This window comes from Meles meles, chromosome 15 (assembly GCF_922984935.1).
Source record: "Meles meles chromosome 15, mMelMel3.1 paternal haplotype, whole genome shotgun sequence".
NCBI classification, from domain to species: domain Eukaryota; kingdom Metazoa; phylum Chordata; class Mammalia; order Carnivora; family Mustelidae; genus Meles; species Meles meles.
Window position 1 is genome coordinate 52376047 of NC_060080.1, and position 23659 is coordinate 52399705.

Here is a 23659-nt window from a genome sequence, read left to right on the forward strand (position 1 = left end):
ATCCCACCTGCCCTCAGCCCCAGCCGAAGACAATTAACAAGACCAAGAGCTGGACAAGAGGAGGGACAGCTGGTGCTCTCACACACTGTTGGAGGGACTGTAAGAGGGGGCACATATGTATTTTAGAAAGCTGTGTGTGTTTGTTCCAAAATTAAACACACACCGACTATATGATTCAGCCATTCCACACCTAGATATATACCCAAGAGGAATGAAACACGTCTGTTTAAAGACTTGTGCCTGAGTGTGGCTGGGCAGAAAGTTAGGGAGGGCAAGCAGGGGCAGGAGGGGGCTCAAGAGAGAGGCCCGCCCCTGGGTTGCCTTACTTTACTCCGTTCCTCCTCAATCCAAGTCAGAAGCTACTGGAGGCTCCAGGCCAACACTGTGCAGGCCAACTCTGGAGAAGCGGGAAGCCACCAGGGATCTGGAAAGTGCTAAGAAGGCCTGCTGGTGACTGTGCCCCAGCTCAGGCCTTTACCTCAGGAGGGAAGCAGGGTCCCCACCAGCGGGAAGGGCTGGGCTGGCATGGGGCATAAGGATGGGAGAGAGGGTGGAGGGGCCCAGGCCTAGAGGAAGAGGATTGCCAAGGATTGGGCAGACAGTGGAACTTAGGCCACCTGGGAGCAGGTGCGTAATACGCACCAAGTGCGTATTAGTCAGAGGGCTGCAGTATGGCAGCCTTGGGGGGACCCAGAGTTCACACATGCACCTGAGATGAGATGCTTATTAAGGGCTCCAGGTGGGCAGAAGACCCACCTGCATTGGCCCCTTGGCTGGGTGGCATCAGCTTCCAGGCTGAAAGTTTCAGGGAGCTGCTGCTGGGTGGGACAGGCTACAGTCTGACTCCCTTCCTAGCTAGGCCACACACAACCACCCCAACTTCTGTCCCTGCATTGGCTCTGAGCCCACAGACTGGTCGAGAACACTGGAAGGCCCTTCTCCTACTGGCAATGAAAGTCTAGAGGTCCTGCTCTGGTGGCTGGGAGTGGGCAGGCCTGACAAGCCCTCAAGCACCTCTGGAAGCAGCCCTTCTTCAGCCCTCCTCCCTTTGCCCACACCCCTGGTTCCTCACTTTTAGGTCTGCTCCCGCTGGGACAGAAGCCTCAAGTCTTCCACCCCTACCCCCAGGACTCTACGCTGGTTGCCCTTTAGTCCCCTCTTGAAAGCAGTCAGGGTGGCAGTACAGGAGGTCCAGAGCCCGAAGAGAAAAGACAGTGCTCCCCAGGATAGTTCCACGCATCCTCAAAATGGTGTTAGCTCAGTTGGGGAAGATTAGAAGCAGGGAGGGCACACTGACTCCCCACCCCTAGGCCAATGCTCACAATCAGTTTGGAGTTACATCCATACCCCAGACACCTCTCTATCACTTAAAGTATGAAAGTGCCCTCCAGAGTCAATCGGGATCACTTACTTTTCCCACCCACCATTTTGGATGACCCAGGTGAGCACGGGGCATCGAACATCTGCTAGCTTGGCTGTCCCGCCGGGGGGAGCACAGAGGAGCAGGACGCCTTGCTGGGGCCAGAGACTGCCCCACCCCCACTTTACCCCATCCCAACCTGAAGCCATTCTCCTGTCATTCTGCCCTAGGACCTCCATGTCACTCATCACATTTTCCAAGTGAAAGTGGACCGTTCTCAGCTCCAGGTTACATACGGGGCTTTCCCCCTTGTTTTAAAAAGAAAATTCTCGGGGCGCCTGGGTGGCTCAGTGGGTTAAGCCGCTGCCTTCGGCTCAGGTCATGATCTCAGGGTCCTGGGATCGAGTCCCGCGTCGGGCTCTCTGCTCAGCAGCTAGCCTGCTTCCCTCTCTCTCTCTCTCTGCCTGCCTCTCTGTCTACTTGTGATCTCTCTCTGTCAAATAAATAAATAAAATCTTAAAAAAAAAAAAAAGAAAAAAGAAAATTCTCTCCTTGTCCCAAATCTCACTTCCACTGCCCAGTCTGGGCCTTCACAACTTCTGATCTGCACTCTTCCTGTCCTTCTCCCTGAGGTCTGCCAGCCTGCCCCCATCCCCCATTCGGCCCTCTCGCCAGCATAACAGCTCAGCAGAACAGTCCAGCTACTGTGTGCCGGGGGCCACAGGAACCAGAAGCAAGGACAAGTCTGTCTTCCAGTGCAGAGGATGGATGGGAACCAATCAGCACATTGGCATTACCCTGCAGCCCAGAGCATGCCCCAGGTGCAGTCTGGGTCCCAGAGTCAGGGAACACTTCTAAGGGGGGAGATTGCATTACAGAGTCCTGGAAAAGGATTAAAGCTCTGCTAGAACACAATGGTGTTCTCAGCAGAGGAATAGCCTGAACAAAGGCTCAGAGGCTGAATTTCAAGGCCTTCTATGCCCTGATCACACTTACTTATTGTACTGGTCAGGCTCTTATGTTTGCAGGTGACACAAAGCCCACCTCAGACTGACATAAACAACACAGAGTATGTGGTGACTTTTAATCCAAACTTAACCGGTTAAGCCAGAGAAGCTTGACCCAGAGGCTTAAAGGACATTACCCAAGATTCCGTTTCTGTGTCTTTGCTCTAACTATACTTTCACAAGGTGACCTTCCAGCACCTTCCAGCTTTCCCCTCCAGGCAGCAGTGCCTGACCTCCTGAGACCACACTGCCCAGGAGAAGAAATTCGGTGCCAGAAACATGTACACCTTCACTCCTCCTCCCTTTCTTGCTGGTGCTCTACTCTTTCAGAAACGCAACAAATGTTTCCTTGAAGCTCATTGGCTATGACTGGGCCAAATCTCCATCTCTGATCCAATCACTGAGACTGGGAGAATATGATTCTCTCACTGGCTCAGGCCAAGCCTCGCCTTCCACTCTTGACTCGCCAGGTGCACTGTAGGTGTGAAGAACCTGGTAGCCAGGAGCATCGAGTATGAACCTGGGGCTGGAGAAGACACCTGTCCTATGCGTGACTGTGGATGAGAAAGGTCACCTGGGATTTGCTTCAGACCAAAATCATAAGTCTTGAAAGGAAGACTAAGAGAAAATGCTGGGCCCCCAAGTCCTCCCAAGTTTCCTTTCTCCTGATTTATCGATTCCATATTACTTAAGCTAGGAAGACAGCATCAGACCTCAGCAGTGCCGTTTTCATCTGTGTGTGTGTGTGTGTGTGTGTGTGTGTGTGTGTGTCTGTGTGGTGTGTGTGTGTGTGTGTCTGTGTGTGGTGTAGAGGGAGGAAGGGAGGAAGGTAGAAGGATAGAGAGAGAAGGGGGACGGAGAGGGAGAGGGAGGAATTGTATGCATATGGTCTCTAAATCTTCATCTGCCTTTGGAATATAGGAAAGTGTGAGGTTTGAAAGCCCTTCCTTCCAAATACTAAAGAGTCACAGCCAAGAAAAAAAGAACACACATAAAATGTGATGCTGACCTTGAACCCAGTGAGTGTGGCCCTGGGAGGCTGAGGCACGTCCTGTGGTCCCACAGCCGATGTGTACCTGGAAGAAAATGGGGCTGCGACCTCGGACCCTATCTTGCCCAGGCCAAGACCACCCTTCTCCCCTAGCCTCTGGCGCCTCCCAGGACTGACTGAGGTGGGTGTGTTGTCTGTAAGGGTCTCAAGCCTCCAACCCCACAAATCATCCTGTTTCAATGTAAATGGCAATTGCCAGGAGTACAGCATGTTTTCCTGTGTCAGCAGCTCAGTGACTAATGTCCCAAGATAAATGGCTTTGCTTTGCCTTATTTAGAATGATTCTGTAATCTTACCCTCCTTTCTGCAGAGGGGACTCCCCAGCACCTTCTCAAGCACACTCCAGGGCTGAGGAAGCCTGGGGATTGGGGTCCTGCCAGCTGGGCTGGGGTCGCTCCTTGTGCAGTGGGAGGCAGGGGCAGGTGAGAACCTGGGCTGAACAGATCTGAAGCAGACCGGCCATCAGTCCTCAGCAAACGACGGAAGAGGAGCTGAGAACAAGTTCTACCCTCCAGCCAGTCTGGAGTTGGGCTTGGCAGGAGGATCCAGAGTGCCTAGGACTACTGGGAGAAATATGGGGCCTGGGATAGAAAGCAAAGAAGAATGGGCAAGTAGGGAGACGTTCCACTGCTATCTTATGCCACATGGATATTATTAAGCAGCTGGGGGGAAGAGTACCTTTTTTTTTTTTTTGAGAGATAGTGCACATGGGTGAGTGGGGGCAGGGGTGCAGAGTGGTGAGGGAGAGAATCTCAGGTAGACTCCCTACCCAGTGCAAAGCTGGGCATGGGGTTTGGTCCCACAACCAGGAGATCAGCACCTGAGCTGAAACCGAGAGTTGGATGCTTAACCAACTGAGCTACCCAGGCGGCAGCCTCCCGGGGCAGGGGTGGATATTTTTATTTATTTACTTTTTAGTCAGTGAAGACTTAGGGTTTTGAAAGAACTGGCTATGGACCCAGACCCAGGTGTCTGGGAACTTCGGTCCTAGCACCTACTGGCTGTAGCATCTTGGATGGTAGAACTTCCATTTTACAGATGAGAAAACTGAGGCTGAGAGTAGCTAAGCAATTTGCCCCAAGTCTTAGGTCTAGTTCATGGCAGCATCCGAGCTGAAACCAGGACAGTCTAGCTTCAAAGTCAATAGTGCTGAATGAAGGAGCAATTGGGAGAATAGATCTCCCCAGGTCCCTGGTGACTTCTGACCACTCACCTGAAAGCCCAGCACCTCACCCATCCAGAAATGTGTCCTTGCCTTACCACACACAGCAAACGCTGTGGTTTATATTTCCACCCTCTGCCTTCTGAACACCTTTCCCCGTCCCCTCGTGGTTGGAGGACCATGTGGTGTGTATCATTTCCTGGCTGGAGCATTTCGCTGTCAGTTTCAAGCCCTCCAGGCCCCTCCCTTTGTCATAGCAGCAGGCGCTGTTCCAAAGAGCTGCTCCATCAGCCTGGGTCCCAGATGTCATGGACAGGACCCCAACGAATCCACAGTGGACAATGGAGCATGAGTAAGAAATAAGTCTTCACTGCTCAGACTGCTGGAATTTGAGGTTTGTTATTACAGTCCTGACTGATCGTCTTCTCTTTCTAGGAGGAGGAAGAGGTAAATTCCTCTGGATATACACAGCAGTGTTCAGCAGAGGAAAAGGACAGGGAGCCCCTTTCCATCAGTGATACCACCCTGTTTCAGAGAGGTCAAGTGGGGTAAGGAGAAATGAGCCTTGGAGGAGACAAAGATTCCAAGAGCCCTGAGCCAGAGAGCTTTCAGACTTGCAGGGTCATCTGGCCCCTCTGAGGTCAGGATGGCTGGGTCAAGGAGGTCTAATTTCACACAACCCAGATCCAGGTGGCTGGAGCCTGGAGCTGTCCAGGCCTCATGCATGAGAAGGAGCTGAGCCACCCCTGGGCTGAGCATAAGCAGGGCCTCTCGAGTGCAGATGGGCACAGGTGCAACTGGGCATGTTGGCAAACATGTCCAGGGCCCTGGTGCCCCAGTTACCTAAGCACAGTTTCCATTCTCCAGACGAACACCTTGGACAGGGCACAGGGCCCTCCAGGGCATGAGGCCCGGGACACAGACTGCGAAGGCAGGGACCAGGCTGCAGGACATGGGGAAGAGTCTCCCAGAAGTGGCTCTGAGCCCCGTGGAGAGTGCGGGTACTAACCCTTCCCTTGGGGTGTCTTCCCCCTCCTCCTGCAGAAGTCTTCCCTTCCCCTGTCTCACATTTCTGAGAGACAGCTAAAGGGAAAGCAGTTGCACTGCAAATTAACCCCTCCAGATAAGGTGGTTCTGAAGCTGGACTTACACTGGGAGAGATGCTGGAACCTGGCACTCAGAGGGCATCCCTGGGGAAGGAGAAGGGGTGGGGGGGCAGGCTTTTCCCTAAATGGCAGCTGCTTGACTAGTGTGAATAGAGGGCTGTTTCAGGACACAAGTGACCCCCAGACATCCTTCCACCACTTTCCCCTTTCCCTGCGGTCAGGGCTAGCCTTTACTCATGCTGCACCTGACCTCTCCTGCCTCTCAGGTCCCCGGAACCCCCTCCTCTCCCAAAGCTGCCTGAGAGATCTCACCAGCCTTCTTTCACAATGCACAGAGTTCCTTCCAGAAGATCTTGGAAGTGCTGGACTGCTTTCTGGAGAAGCAGTGAACAGTGGAGTCCCTTTCCCCCAGCCAAGATGGGCAATTTGAAAGCTGCCTTGGAAGCTAACACTGATATTACAACCGCCTCTGATTGTATCCTCAGCAGAAATGTGGAGAGGCAACAGCCCAGCCTTTAATATGAGACAAATCTGAGACAAATTCATTCCCAGCTCTGCCATGCAACAGGAGTGTGAATGTGGGTCAGGGCCCTGAATTCTATAAGCCTCAGTGTCCTCATCTGTAAAATAGTAATAACATTGGCCCCCATGCCATGATAGTGCTCATGCAAGGACCCAGTGGGGTGACAGAAGACACAGTCCTTAGCACAGGTCTCTCTGCCATGAAGCACATAATGAAGCTTAATAAATGATATTTAAGATTTGCGTGCTCTCCTGAGTGGGCCAGAAGCAGAGGCTCCAAGACTGTCAACAAGGAGGCAGTGAATTTGCTTGACTCAAGAGGGCAAGAAGAGGGTTGGGAAAACATGTTCCAGGGGCCTAGGCTACACCCTAGAATTCTGGTCAGCTGCAGCACCAAGTTCTCAGCACCCTGAGGCCAGAGCCCACAGATGGACAGGAGCTTCCAGAGCCTGGGCAGCCTCCCAGCCAGCAGCTCTAGAGTCAGCCCAGTGCTGACTTGGGCAAAGGTCTGAACACATCTGTTCAGGGTCCAGAACAGTCCAGAAACCACCCTGGGAAAAGCTTTTCCTTGGCCTTACTCCTAACCCTCTGTATCAGCACCCTTCTTTTTCTGCTGTTGCATTTCTGGGTTGCCATTTTGGACCTTCAAACTGCCTGTGGGTACTTCCAGAGAAGTTGCTGGGCTTCCCAGTCCAGGCCTGTGAGGTTGGGAGCATGGGCAGTAAGGGTGGCGGGGTCCCATTCAAGAGTCCAGAGCCAAATGGGAAGACGTAGGAGAAATGAAGAAGATGGGGCCTTAGGGCTGCTTGAGGAGGATAGGACCTCTCCTTCCTGAATATTCCCAGAGGGGATTTTTACCCAGAAGTGTTCCAACAGGAACTGTCATTCAGCTTCAGTCTAATTTATCTGTGAATAATTAATATGAGACTCTCAGAGCAGGAGTCCAGCCTCTCACCTCCATCTCTGCATAGAGGAATGACAGATATGTTTGATTATTTAGTAGGTATGTATAGAACCACGTTAAAGAGAATAAAGAAAGGAAGATATTCACAGGCAAATAATGGAGAAGGAAACCAAAGTGATAAGCAGAAACTGAAATGCAGCGAGTAACAGGAACAGTGACGAGTCACTGTGACTGGACAGGGCTCCTGGGTGAAGCCAGGGAGCCCTGAGCTTTCATCTGGCCCAGCCCGTAAGGCTGGATTGACTGCCCACATCAGGGAGGTGTCTGGACACACACTGTTTATCCCAGACCAGAAACTGAGATGCAGCCCAAGAAAGAAACTGAGCCCCGGTCATGTTCCCTGTGTAGGTGGAAAGTTCAGAACTCCTCCACCCACATGGAGAAGACATGCAGACAAAGTTGCTCCCGTGAACACCTTGTCCACGATGCCGTAGCCCAAGGAGCTGGAGCTTAGGCAACCACAAAACCAGCCTGCGGGGAAGGGCACAAGACAGAACACCCCCAGGAGAGATGAACCCTCAAATGAGATTATCCACCCAAAGGATAGAAATAGGATGTGCCATTGCCAAACATGTAGCAAAAAAAATGAACACAAAAAATGGATTCAACAGAAAGTAGGGATGGGGGGGGATGAGGAAGCAAAGTAAAGTGTGGTAAATAGAAACAAAAATGATATTGCAGAAATAATTTCAAATATATTGACTCAAAATAAATGAATTTGAGTGTGTGAAGCCTTTATTAGGGGGAGAAAAACCATGAAAGACTATGGACTCTGAGAGACAAACCGAGGGTTTTGGGGTGAGGGGTTGGGTGAGCCTGGTGGTGGGTATTAAGGAGGGCACGGATGGCATGGAACACTGGGTGTGGTGCATAAACAATGAATTCTGGAACACTGAAAAGAAATAAAATAAAATTAAAAAAGAAGATAAATTTTTATGGGGATGCCTGGGGGCACAGTCAGTTGGGAGTCCAACTCTTGGTTTTGATTCAGGTGGTGATCTCAAGGTCAGGAAGTCAAGTCCTGCATCAGGCTCCATGCTCAGCATATAATCTATTTGAGATTCTCTATCTCTCTGCCCCTCCCTCACTGCTCACAGGCATACACTCTCTCAAATAAATGAATGAATCTTCTTAAAAAAAGATAAAATTTTAGGTTTTTCCCTTTAATTCACATATATCCTATTTATGAAAGAAATATCTAATATTAAGACAGACGTATTTAAATAAAATAAATAAATAAATAAAATTAAGACAGGCAGTAAGGTTATAAAACACACATACACAATGCTAATCAAAAGGGGACTGATGAAATATTATTTTGTAGAAGAAAACCTTAACTTTATGGAAATGACAAACACTTCTTGGTCCTAAAAAGAAGTATCCATTAAAGTGAAATAACAATAATACCTTGTATACAACTAACAAAACAAACTCAAAACACGTGATTGGCAGTATTGAAAGGAGACGTTGACAACCCCACAGTCAGAATGGGTCACTCTCTCAGAAATGAATAGATTATGCAGTCAACAATTGCTCAGATTATAAAATATGTGAATACAAGTATTCGAACAATAAAATGATACATTTGCTATAATAGAGCCATATAGTACTTGGCATCCAATAAGCAGAAAACACGTATCATTCAAGCATGCATGGGTCATTTGTAATACTCATTCTGAATTGCCTGGTAAAACTAGTCTCATCAAATTGCAAAGACTCAATATGAAACAGACCACATGTTCTGACTGCCACACCATAAAGCCCAAAAGAAACCATCAAAAGAGGGTACCCCCAAAACCCCATATATTTGGAAACAAACAAAGCAAAACAATTCCACTGCCAAATAATTTATAAGTTAAAGAGGAAATCTTTTAAATACTTATGAACACTTTAGAACCAAACAAGAATGAGAGCATGGCATATAAAAATTTCTGAAGGGGTCCCTAGAGAGAAATGTCTAAGTCTAAATGTGTTTATTAGAAACCAAGAAAGATGTAAAATAAATAGACTGAGGATTCACCTTAAGAAGTTGAAATAGGGAGTGACTGGGTGGCTCAGTGGGTTAAAGCCTCTGCCTTCGGCTCAGGTCATGATCCCAGGGTCCTCCTGAGATCAAGCCTACTTCCCCTTCTTTTTCTCTGCCTGCCTCTCTGCCTACTTGTGATCTGTCTGTCAAATAAATAAATAAAATCTTAAAAAAAGAAAAGAAGTTGAAATAGGATAATGAAACAAACCAAAAAAGAAGAAGAAAAGGAAATAATAAAGATGAAAGCCAAAAATAATAAAATAAAAATAAATAACAAAAATAGAAAGGAACAATGAAATAAAAAAGTGGTTGCTTGAGGGAAAAAAAACCCCTCTAATATGACTGGGAAAAACATAATCTGTTATACTAATAGTATTATATTATTACAAAGCAATCAAGCAAACATAACTATAGTTACAGTTATTTGGGAGCAAATCAACCAGTCCTGAGCCCAGGCCCAACTACCTCTTTTGTCCACCTGCCCTAACCCCAGGGCCAACTATAAGACAATCGATCAGTCCTTTGACCCCAGAGTCTGCTGAAATTATCCAAACTAGGCAATCCTAAGCCTGCTTATTCTGCCCATTCCTTTTTACAGAAACCATAATGAAGGCTCTTGCCCATGCTTTCCTCTCACGCCCTCTGCCTCCTGACTGACCCCAGTGCTTCCCCCACGTGATCCCATGCAGTGTGGTGGGCCCCTTCCTCTAGGGAACTATGAGTCACAAACTATCCTTTCAGTGCCAGTCACCTCCTGATCTGTGGCCTCTCCATACTGGAATAATAACAAAGCCTACATTTCTTTCTTGTTTTTATTTAAATCCAATTAATTAGCATTAATGTATTGTTGGTTTCAGAGGTAGAGGTCTGTGATCCATCAAGTCTTATACAACACCCACTGCTCATTACATCATGGGCCCCTCTTAATGTCCATCACCTCATCCCTCTACCATTCTCCCTTTCCAGCAACCCTCAGTTTGTTTCCTATGATTAAGAGTCTCTTATGATTTATCTCCCTCTCTGGTTTCATCTTACTTTATTTTTCCTCTCTTCCCTTTATGATCCTCTGTTTTGTTTCTTAAATTCCACATATGACCGAGATCATATGAGAATTGTATTTCTCTGATTTATTTTGGTTAGCATAATATCCCCTAGTTCCATTCATGTCATTGCAAATGGCAAGATTTCATTTTTGATGGTTGAGTAGTATTCCATTTTATATATTTATATATATATATAAAATATATACAACATATATATATGAGTAGTATTTCATTAAATATATATATACTGTGTATGTATGTATGTGTGTATGTATGTGTGTATATATATATATATACACATATATATATACACATATATATATATATATATATACACACACACACACACACACACACACAACTTCACATCTTTATCCATTCATTTGTTGATGGACATCCAAGCTCTTTCCCTGGTTTGGTTATTGTGGACACAGCTGCTAAGAACACTGGGGTGCAGTTGCCCCTTCGAATCACTATGTTTGTATCTTTAGGGTAAATACCCAGTAGTGCGATTGCACTGTCATAGGATAGCTCTATTTTCATCTGTCCTATCTGTCATAGGATAGCTCTATTTTCATCTTTTTAAGGAATCTCCATTTTCCAGAGTGGCTGCACCAAAAGCCTACATTTCAAAACAACTTCCCCATCTCTATTCCAGGAGAAAGAGGAAAAGATGAATCGGGTGGGAAATGTGAGAGATGAACAATATCTTTAATCTTAGGGTAGAAGGTCCCATGGACAACCAAGCACTATAGATATAAGAAGAATTATATTTAAATCTTGCCCAGTGAATTTTTAGAATGTCAGGGATAAAGTTTCAAAACCTTTAAGTATTTGAGGGGAAAAAACTTACATGTCAGGGTAAAGATGATTGAACTGAAATTAGTCTTCTCCTTTACAAACCTAAATACAAACAAAATATGATAAGTATAATAATATCAACAAAGTTCAAAGAGAAAAAGACTCCAAGACAAAAAAAATCTGTGATTTATTTGTGAGGTCAATTAAAGACATTTTTCAAACCTTTAAGCATTCGAATGTATACCACACACTCAAACATGCAGAAAAATTTGTTCAAAGTATATTCCAGCTGAGCAAGAAATGAATAAGAAAATTAGTATAACTCAAGGTTAATTTTAAAAATTCAATATTAACATTATTGATGTCCAAGTATAATGTCCAAAATAATTACTGAAAGAGAAGGTACATAAATGTCCAAAATAACTACGAGAGAAAGTATACATACATGTAAGAAATAAATTCATAATACTGATCTTAATTTTTATATCAAGAAAAATAGGAGGTAAGAAGTAGGGAGGAAATTTTAAAAGTATGAAATTATCATACACAGGGGAAATAAATACATACTATGTGTTTTTTTGAGGTTGATAAGGCAATAGTATATATATGGGATGTGTGTGTTTGTGTGTGTGTGTGTGTGTGTGTATGATTGAAGGCACAAGGAGTAGGCTAGAAATGGGAATGTGACTTTCTGATTTCTAAATATAAACTTGCAAAGCAAACCTGAGCAAATGGCAATATGAGAAAGGAAAATATAAGGAAGCATAAAGAGGACAAAATACTATCATCATATGAGACAAATGATTAAATATCCTGACTCCAGAGCCTCAGGATTAAAATAACACTGGGACCACCATGCTGGGGACCCCCCCCCCCCCATCTCTCAGGACTGGGTCTACTTTCTTTTCACCATTTGCAATAATCTACTCCTTGTTTTCCAGTTTACCCATTGGAAGATGGCCATGGCACAGGCAACAACCAAGTGTGTGTCCCAAGTCCCAGCACTTAGGGAGGATTCTGCTTGGCCCTGCCTGCATCAGCTGCCCATCTCTGGAGCAAACAAATGTGGCTGGGGACAAGATCTTAAGAACTCCCCACAAAGTGGACCACCTTCCAGGAGAAGGATGGACAATCTACTTGGTGTCCATTACCCAAGGACAAACAAAAAGAATATTCACATCAGACAATGCAGAATTCATAGCAAAAAAGCACCAAACTACCTTGGGGTGGGGGAGGAGAGAAGGGTATCCTATATTGGCAAATTGTAGAAACTAATGAGAATATAAGAACCATGAATTCTGTGTGCACTGAATATTGCATTAAATGTACAAGGCCAAAATGCTAGTTATTGAGGAGTAATTGAACAAAACCAAAGTGATAACAGAAGGATTAATATGCCTTATCATTTCTGAGAGACCAAGTAGACAGAAATTTCATGACAATAGAGAAGAGTTCAAGCCTATTATTAAAATTTTGATTTAACAGATCTATATCAGAATACGTTCTCTAGAAACAGAAAATACATACTCATTTCAAATGGCCAAAGAAGAGTTACAAATTTGGTATCTTAGGCCGCAAAGAAAATCTCATTAAAACCTCAAAAGCAGAAATAGTACTATGCACAAATTCAAACCACACTGCAACAAAAGTAGAAGTTAATAGCACAAGAGAAACAAAGAAACAAAATGAAGCCACTCTGGAGAGCTGGGAAACTTGTCTTCATAGCTGGAGAGTCAAAGAGAACACTGAAACCATAATTAAAGATTGTTTAAGAAACAATGAGGAGCTATACCAAAGAGAAAACACAAAACTCTAAAGAACAGAATACATATAGTTTTGTTTTTCTCATTAAACAGAATTAAATGAAACAAGTATGCAAAACAAAAGCAAAGTTCTTAAAAGAGTAAAAAAGTGAAGCTATGAAAAGCCAGAGAAAGAATTTGAAGATCGTGAATATGAAGGAAATAAATTAAAAATTGTTTTTAAAAAACTATAGATCTGAGAAATTTAAGAGCTGGATCTTTGAAAAGACCATAATTAGGATACTAATAGAGACTATTGATTGGGCATTCAGTTAATGGCCAAGGATTATGCTAAACACTTTGATATTTACACATTCATCTCAGGGAAACCCCATGTGCTAGGAAGTACAGATATCCCCATTTCATAGACGGGAAAACTGAGGTGTTGGGAGTTAAGTGTTGGGTCCCAGATCAGTCCATGCCCAGAACTCATACTCTTAGTCATAACACATTTCCTCTAGCAGGGCAAATCAAGGAGAAAAGACATCATGGCCACAGACACACAATACACTGGAGGAGAAAGGCATACAACCACCACAGAGGAGAATTTCAAATTAAGAGAAAATACTAATTTGGGGCGCCTGGGTGGCTCAGTGGTTTAAGCTGCTGCCTTCAGCTCAGGTCATGATCTCAGGGTCCTGGGATCGAGTCCCGCATCGGGCTCTCTCCTTGGCAGGGAGCCTGCTTCCTCCTCTCTCTCTCTCTCTGCCTGCCTCTCTCCCTACTTGTGATCTCTATCTGTCAAATAAATAAATAAAATCTTTAAAAAAAAAAAAAAGAGAAAATACTAATTTTCTCAATACACAAACTGATACTAAGATAACTGATTTTTTTCTCTCTTCTTTTTTTTTTTTTTAATTGGCAAGTTTGTTTATTTGACATAGTTGGGATCATATGCTTCACCCAGTTGGGTCTCCTTTCTTTTTCTCTTTTTATGTAGAAATAATTTCAGACCTAAAGAAAGTTTGCTAAAACAACCCTAAGAACTTTCCCTGCTAAACCATGTGAGAATAATTTGCCCACAGGATGCTCCTATACTCCTCAATACTTGAGTGTGTATTTCCTTAAAGTATGGACATCTTCCCACATAATCTCAATACAGCCATTGGAACCAGGACAATATCGATACACTCCTGCCGTTCAATCCACAGACCACATTCAAGTTTTGCCAACTATCTCCACGATCTCCATAAGCAAGCAGCTTCAATCTGGAATCACACGTTGCACTGAGCTGTCAATTCTCTTTGATCTGGAACCATACCTCAGTCTTTTCTTTACTCTTATTAAAAAGGGAACAACAAGCTCAATATGGAGTCGTTTGCCCCTTGTGATGGCAAACTGAGACTTACAGTTTCAACTTACCCTGGGGAACGTGACATTTTAACAGTCGTTCTGAAATTTCCTGGCCAGCCATTTGCAGGATACAGACCCTATCATCCCCCTACCACCACCACAGCCCCCAGCCTCCAAAAATACATATCCTGGCCTAGAACAACTCTTCCTTCTCTTTTGCCAGTAACTTCCTTACTCCGCCCTCCTGATTATAAAAACCTTTCATTTTGTACATCTCCTCAGATAATCTTCCTATTTGCTAGATGAGGTGCTGCTGGACTCACAAATCACTTAAGCGATTCACCAATCACTTAAGCCAATTAGATCTTCAAATGTACCCACTGGATTTTTGTTCTGTAACACTCTCTTGATCTTGATAAATTTGAGGATATAAGTCAGCTATTTTGTTGAATGGCCCTCAGTTTGGGTTTGTCTGGTATTTCCTCATGTTACATGTTTTTTCCTTATGATTTTATTTATTTATTTGAAAGAGAGAGAGAGAGAGCGTGCGTGAGCACAAGCAGGGGGAGGGGCAGAGGGAGAGGAAGAAGCAGGCTCCCCACTGTGCAGGGAGCCAGATGCTGGGCTCCATCCCAGGACCCTGGAGTTATGACCTGAGCCTGAGCTGAAAGCAGATGCTTAATTGCCTGAGCCACCCAAGCGTCCCTCATGTTACGTATTTTGAACAAAAACATCACACACTGTGGTTCTTCATTGCATTCTATCATGGGTCGCATGATTTCATTTTGACCTTGGTTATTGAATTAAGGGAGTGTCTTCTATTAAGGATTCTTCTTCCAAAGCCCTTTGAAATCAATAAGTATTTTATAGGAAAGTATTTTGAGACTACATAACTAGTTTCTCTTCTACCCTTGTAATATCCACTGATGGTTCTTAGCTGCATCACTCATTACCACAATGGTTGCCAAATGATGATTTTCAAATTCCTTCATCCCTTCTACATTGGTTGACATTCTACTTTTAAGGAAAGGTTTTTCTCTCTTCTCCACTTACATATTCACTTATTTATTTTATCACTGTGGACTCCTGATTCCTATTTCTGTTACTATTCTCTTGTATTTTGTCAAATTATCCCAGATTGGCTAGTATTACCTCTTCAATCTGGTCTCTATGTCCCTCTTGATCTGCACTCATTATTCCTTGAGCTCATCTTTACTTTCTTGAACAACAGGATGTTCCAGGCTCATCTTGTACTTTTTCTGCCCCAGTCCTGGAATCCACCATTTCTTCAAGTCCTTTTAGTGGAGAAAGGTACTTAAAAAACAAAGATCTAGACAGGAGATGAGTTCATTGCTCTTAAGATTTCTCAGGGCACAGAGGCGAAAAATATCAATCCCTACCTGTCAATCATCTATCAGTTTATCTATTTAACTATCTATCAATCTATGTGTCTGTCATCTATCATCACCTATCTGTGGTAGGCAGCCCCAGGATTGCCCCCAAAATGATCCCCACCTCCTGATATTCAAATACTTATGTAACCTTCTCCTCTCAAAAGTGAAATGGACATTACTGACTCACCTCTAACAGAATTTGACTAAAGTTCAAATTCAAGTATAGGTTTATGTCACATTGAAGTTCAGGTTATAAGAAGTCTATGACTTCTATCTTAAATATTCTGTCTTACTCACTTTGAAGGAAGCCAGCTACATGCTGTAAGCTGCCCTATGGAATGGTCCATATAGCAAGGGACTGAGGGCACCTCCAGCCAACAGCCCGTGAGGAAGTGAGACCTGGCAACAACCACATGAGTGAGATTGGAAACAGGTCTTTCTCTAATAGAACCTTCAGATGAGACTACAGCCCCATCTGACAGTTTGATGGCAGCCTTGTGAGACCTTGAGACGGAGGCACTCAGCTAAGTCACTCCTAGATTCCTGATGTACAGAAATTATGAAATAATAAATATGTCCTGTTGTTTTAAGGCACTAAGTTTGGGGGTCCTTTATTATACAGCAACAAAAAAACCAAATCTCCCCCACACACAAAATACATGCATTTATTGCTAGCTATATCTGTGCTCCATATTGAAAACTATGAGTTCAACCATACCTCCAATTCCAATTCAGTACCACAGGATTCACTCTAGTTTTCTTCTTTTCCCTAACTGTAAAACCCTTTACCAACAGTAAGGACCTGACTCTCATTATTCTTAATATACTTACTTATTGGATCACCCCCCCACCCCCATAACCAGTTTCCTTTCCCTACCACCACCATCCCATGCAGGCTTACCTGTTTGAACTCTGACACCCCAAGTTAAAGCCATGGGCATTGCCTACCCTGTGTGAACCGCTATCTTATCCAGATCTACCAAGTTCCTCCTGGTATTTAAGAAGGGAGGAAGAAAAATTAGCAAGGAGGGAAGAGGCAAGAGAGAATATCAAACTTGATTCCAAAAAGAGACAAAAACGATAAAGAAATAGCTTGAAATAAATTAACAAACCCTTAGAGATTTACCTGCCAAAAGGTGATGGGCCCAGAAGTATTTCAGACCGTGAGGGAATAGATCATTACTGGACTATATAAACTGTTTTAAGACCAGAGAAAAATATGGGTAATATTTCAAATCATTTTTAAATCTAGCAAAACTCTGATATCAAACCCGACTAAAGAAATCAAAGCTTCACAAAGTAAATAAGCTGAATTCAGCAATATATTTCAAGAGTAATGCATCATCAAGCAGATTGAACTGCAGGAATGCAGGGGTGGGTCAACATTAGGAAATTTCTTCACTTTAACTGAGTAGATATAAGGAGATATGTGGAGATTGCCGCTGACATCAAATGGATTTTTTTTTTAATTCCGTCTTTTCCAAGACATGTCAGTCAGCACTCTTTTGGTTGCAAGTAACAAAATCAAAGTCAAGCTTATCCACATAGGGTTATTTCACCAATGTCAATAAATCACTACTAAAAAAAGAATAAATATTGGAAAGGAAAAAGCAAAACTTTTTTTGTACCTGTTCATAGAGAATAAATACTTCAAAATCAGTAACTTTCCCATAAACCAACAATATCCAGCTTGAGAAGCCAACAAAATATCAACAAAGACTATACAGTACCTAAAGGTTTGATGCTAGTGATGTGTATCTTTTGAGGAAATGTAGAATATTTTTCACAGGAGGACATAGAAGGGGACTTGAGTAAGAGGAAAGACGGGGACTGTTCCTGGGTAAGAAGATGGGATTTTGTAAAGATGTTTATCTGTCTTGAATAAATCTATAAAGTCAGTGCGGTCTCAATGGGACAGTCTTTAAAACCATCAGATGTTGCCTCACTGGACACTAAAAACATAGCTTCTATTGAGTGCTTATACTGTACTTAGCACAGAGCTAAGTGTTTCATATGCATTGTGGGTTCTATTCACTCCTTCCAAAAATTTAGGGAAGTACAATTATATACACCTGAGAGACATTAACAAAGTTTCCCATCATTACAGAAGTACTAAATATCCAGAGCCTGTATTTGAACTCTGGACTCAATCACTTCAGAACTTAAAGTTTAACTACTATGCTAATTAAATATATTACAAACCTAGAGAAATTGAAAAACCTGCTAGTGAGAACTCAACTGAACAAATTAATTTTTAAAATATGTATAATGTATTATTCCCAACATAAAAATAGAGTTATAGGGGCCCATGGGTGACTCAGTTGGTTAAGCACCTGCCTTTGGCTCAGGTCACGATCCCAGAGTCCTGGGATGGAGCCCTGCATTGGGCTCTCTGCTCAGTGAGGTCTGCTTCTACCTCTCCTTCTGCCCCTCTACCTTCTTGTGCTCTCTCTCTCTCTCAAATAAATAAAATCTTTTTAAAAAATTGAATTACAGATTTTTTTTCTGACACTTTATTTCTTTCAGGATTTATTATGATGAACAGTATCAGGCAGAATGTGTTTATTACTTTTTTCAAAGAAAGAGCTGTTGGTTATATTTATCAATTCTATTTTTTGTGTGTGTAATTAAATGCTTTATTACTCTTTTTTTCCTTATTTCCTTTGGCTTTCTTTCTCTTCTCTCTCTCTCTCTCTCTCTCTCTCTCTCTTTTTTTTTTTTTTTTAGTTTCTTGCATTGAGTGCTTAGTGTTTAGCATAATAATGAAGTACTTCTCCCCCATTTATTTTTCCAAATGAACTTTGTATTCTCTTTAAGTTCTGAAAAACTTCCACGGAGATATTTATCAGAATTTTATTAAAGGTATAATTAAATTGTGGTGAAATTACATTTTTACATATTGAATCTTCCCAACAAGAAGTCTAACCTCCCATTTATTCAAGACCTCTTTTATGCCTTTCAGTAGTGTTTTATGGTTTTATTCCTATGGGTCCAGCACAGTTTTCAATAGTTCATGCCAGGGAAATCTTTTTTTGTTTTCTTAACTAGCTATTGCTATTCTATAAGACTTTGTTAAGTGAGTTCAATTTGTGACTGGTTTCCTTATGAACTGCCTTCTGTTGTTCCCTAGGGTTTTCAAGGTAAAAAAAAATTTATATGCAAATTAAGATAATTTCATTACCTATTTCTTATTTCTTTTTTCAGTTGCCTAAATAATTGTATTAACTAAAACTTCTAGAACAATATCAACAAATAATGGTTATGGTGGACATCTCTGTCTGGCTTCTGACTAATGTAAATGATTGTTTCTTTTTTTTTTATTACACTTTTGAGACAATTATAGATTCACATGTATTTGGAAGTCACAAGGAGACCTCACGTATTCTTTACCAGGTTTCCTGCAAAGTTATGTTTTGCAAAACTGTAGTTACAATCGGAATATTAACATTGCTTCAATTCCCCCATCTTATTCTGATTTCCCCAGTTCTATTTGTATTTGTGTGTGTGTGCATGCGTGCACGTGCGCCTTTTGATCCTGTAGAATTTTATCATACGTGTAATTTCTTGTATCCACTTCCATAGTAAATAAAGAACAGTTCCTTGTCACAAGGATCTCTTGTGCTGTTCTTTTATCGCCACTCCTGCTTCCACTCCATCAACTTTACACCCCATCTCTGGCCCCTGGCAACCATTAATCTGCTCTCCATTCCCATATTGCCATTTCAAGAAAGTTATATAAATGGAATCATATAATATGTAACCTTTTGAGACTGGCTTTTTTCACCTTAATTTCACCATGATTCTCTGGCAATTCATGCACATTTTTACATGTGTTAATAGTTGGTTACTTTTTATTGTTGAGTCGTATTCCATGGTATGGATATACCACAGTTGGTTTAACCAGTCACCTGCTGAAGAGTATTTGGATTGTTTCCAGTTTGGGGTTATGATGAATAAAGAAGCTAATAATGCTGAACATCTTTTCAAGTGCTTATTTGCCATGTGTCTATTCTCTTTATGTGAAATATCTGTTTATGTCTTTTCCCCATTTTCCAATGGGACATTTATTTTAAATTATTAAGTTTTGAGAGTTCTTTATATATTCTAAATACCAGTCATTTTGTTGAATATGTGACTTGCAAATATTGTGGCTTGTCTTACCCCCTTCATATGAACCCTCACAGGGAAAAGGCTTTCAATTTTGGTACGGTCTAATTTATTTTTTTTATTTATTTATTTTTTTTAGTAGAGATTTTTTTAAATTTCTTTCAGCATAACAGTATTCATTGTTTTTGCACCACACCCAGTGTTCCATGCAACAAGTGCCCTCCCTAATACCCACCATCTTGTTCCCCCAACCTCCCACACCCCGCCCCTTCAAGACCCTCAGGTTGTTTTTCAGAGTCCATAGTCTCTCATGGTTCACCTCCCCTTCCAATTTCCCTCAACTCCCTTCTCCTCTCCATCTCCCCTTGTTCCCCATGTTTTTTGTTATGTTCCACAAATAAGTGAAACTACATGATACTTGACTCTCTCTGCTTGACTTATTTCACTCGGCATAATCTCTTCCAGTCCCATCCATGTTGCTACAAATATTGGGTATTCATCTTTTCTGATAGAGGCATAATACTCCATAGTGTATATGAGCCACATCTTCCATATCCATTCATACATTGAAGGGCATCTTGGTTCTTTCCACAGTTTGGAGACCGTGGCCATTGCTGCTATAAACATTGGGGTACAGATGGCCCTTCTTTTCACTACATCTGTATCTTTGGGGTAAATACCCAGCAGTGCAATTGCAGGGTCATAGGGAAGCTCTATTCTTAATTTCTTGAGGAATCTCCACACTGTTCTCCAAAGTGGCTGCACCAACTTGCATTCCCACCAACAGTGGAAGAGGGTTCCCCTTTCTCCACATCCTCTCCAACACACGTTGTTTCCTGTCTTGCTAATTTTGGCCATTCTAATTGGTGTGAGGTGGTATCTCTATGTGGTTTTAATTTGAATCTCCCTGATGGCTAGTGATGATGAACATTTTTTCATGTGTCTGATAGCCATTTGTATGTCTTTGTTGGAGAAGTGTCTGTTCATATCTTCTGCCCATTTTTTGATATGATTATCTGTTTTGTGTGTGTTGAGTTTGAGGAGTTCTTTATAGATCCTGGATATCAACCTTTTGTCTGTACTGTCATTTGCAAATATCTTCTCCCATTCCGTGGGTTGCCTCTTTGTTTTGTTGACTGTTTCCTTTTATCTTTTTTTTTAATTTTATTTATTTATTTGACACAGAGAAAGAGACAGCAAGAGAGGGAATACAAGCAGGGGGAGTGGGAGAGGGAGAAGCAGGCTTCCCGCCAGGCAGGGAGCCCAATGTGGGGCTCGACCCCAGGACCCTGGGATCATGACCTGAGCTGAAGGCAGACCCTTAACAACTGAGCCACCCAGGCACCCCAGGTCCAATTTATCTTTATTTTATTTGGTATGGATCATAGTTTGGTGTCAAATTTAAGAATTCTTTGCTTACATCCAGAATCCAAGATCTTCGATTTTTTTCCTAAAAGTTTTATAGTTTTAAGTTTTATATGTAACTCCATGATAAAGCATTTGACAAACCCAATACCCACTCATGACAAACAGAGGAGAATGACCTCAACTTGATAAAGAGCATCTATTTAAAAACCTACAGCTAACATCAGACTTAATGGTAAAAGACTGAAAGCTTTTCCTTCGGATCGAGAATAGGTAAGAATGTCTGCCCTCACTGCTTTTATTCACCATAGTACTAGAAGCCCTAGCCCCTGTAATAAGGCAAGAAAAAGGAATAAAAGGCATATAGTTTAAAAATAAAACTGTATTTTCAGATGACATGATTGTCTATGTAGAAAATCACATGAAATCTACTAAAAAACGATAATATGTGAGTTCAGTAAGGGTATAGGATACAGAGTCAACACACAAATCAATTGCAGGTCAACACACTAACAATGAATATATGGAAACTGAAATGAAAAACATGATGCCACTTATAATAACTCCAAGGAAAATTAAATACTTAGATATGCATCTAATACCAAAACAGGTGTGTACAGTATCTATATGCTAAAATTTACAAAATGCTGATGATACAAGTCAAGGAAAATCTAAATAAAGGTAAAGACATACTGTGTTCATGGATTAGCTGCCTCAACATAATAAAGATTTCTGTCCTATTCAAATGATTTATAGATTTAATGCAATTCCTATCAAAATCCCAGTAAGATTATTTTTAATATACATAGACAAGCTTATTCTGAAGTTTGTGTGTAAGGCAAAGGCCCTAGAATAGCTAAAACAATTTTGAGGAAGAAGAATGAAGTGTGAGAATCACTCACTCAGTTTCAGGCTAAACATCTTCAAATAATTCTTTTTAAAGAAAAAATGTGGATCCCAGACTTTTACCCACAAAACTAAACAAATGGAAACATTGCTATCTTTTCTTTTGGCAGTTAAGTGTTGCAGATGAAAAGTTTGAAGTCCTCCTAACTTGTGGATAATCTATTTTTTTCACTTATTGATTCCTATATAATATTTTTTCTTATGAAATATAATTATTTCCATGATATGTCCAGATGAGATCTCTTTTTAAAATCACCTTGCTTAAAAATATAGAAAAACACTTCTGGACACATTACTTGGATTCCCTTTTGATTTCTAAGAAGAAAAAAAATTTTGTTTTGACTGATCATTGCCTCTTCCAGTTATCCTGGTTTTTCTCCCACAGTAACACCTGTTAGTCTTTGTTCATATCCTTGTACAAGTCAGGGATCTTAATTTCAAGCAACCCAAACTAACTCTGGCTGAATTAGCAGTGAAAAGAATTTATTAAACAGAACCTGGGAATCTTACCAAAAAAAAAAAAAAATTATATATACATACATAGACTCAAGCTCCGAAAATGGGCAGCCTAGGAGGCTCAACAGTAACCAGAATGACAACCAAGTTGCACCACAGAACACACCCAGTGAGGACTCCAGGATGCTACCACCAAACCCTGGGGGCTCCTCACGGCATTACCACTCTAGCCCTGGACCCTGGACACTGCGGCTTGTGCTGTCCTGAACCCAGTGCTGCCACCCTCCAAGAAAATTCTCCTTAGTCCTTTCATCTTTGTGCTGCAAGCTTCCTTTTCAAAGTCCCAGATGCATGTGCCTGACTGGCTAGCACACATCACATGCCAGCACCTTAGCAATAATATGCCTGAGGAAATGAAATTCTGGCCTTTTCAGATTCAACATGTGGGACAGTTCTACCACTAAGATACCTCACATGAGAAATTCTACAAGCGTAGAAAGGAACTTCCATTAGGACCTTCTTCTTTGTCCTCTGTCTCTCATTCATTATTTTCATCTCTATATCCACTCGTACCTTCTGGGACTACGCAAATTTGTGTTCTACACCACTATTCCAGTTTTCCATAGTGTCAGTTCTGCTCCTTACCTCCTTTGGTGTGGATGTTATATTTTCTTTGAAGATTTTATTTATTTATTTGACAGACAGAGATCACAAGTATGCAGAGAGACAGGCAGAGAGAGAGGAGGAAACAGACTCCCTGCTGAGCAGAGAGCCAGATGCGTGGCTTGATCCCAGGACCTTGGGATCATGACCTGAGCCGAAGGCAGAGGCTTAACCCACTGAGCCACCCAGGCACCCCTAAACTTTCTTTTTAAGTTTCTTTTCCATCCTTCCTTTGAAACTACAATTCCCAGGTAGATTGACGGCAAAAACGACTGTCAATTATTCCTCCTAACCCTGTATGCACACGTGTCCCTTCCCATCAAGAGGTGGAGAATTTTTCCCTTCCCTTTAACCCGGGCTGATCTTGTGACCTGATTTAACCAACAGAATGTATCAGAAGGGATATTATAGGACTTCCAATCCTCAGTCTAAAGAAGGTTGGCAGCTTCCACTTTCTCACTTAGGGGATCTAGCTGCCATATAAAGAATCTCAAGCCACAGGAGAAAGAGAGAGAGGGTCCCACAATTCTCCAGCCACCAGGTGCCGTATGTGAGAAGTGAAGTCATCTTGAACATTCCAGCTCCAGCCACCTTTCAACTAAATGCTACCACCCCTAGGCAGACCCCACAC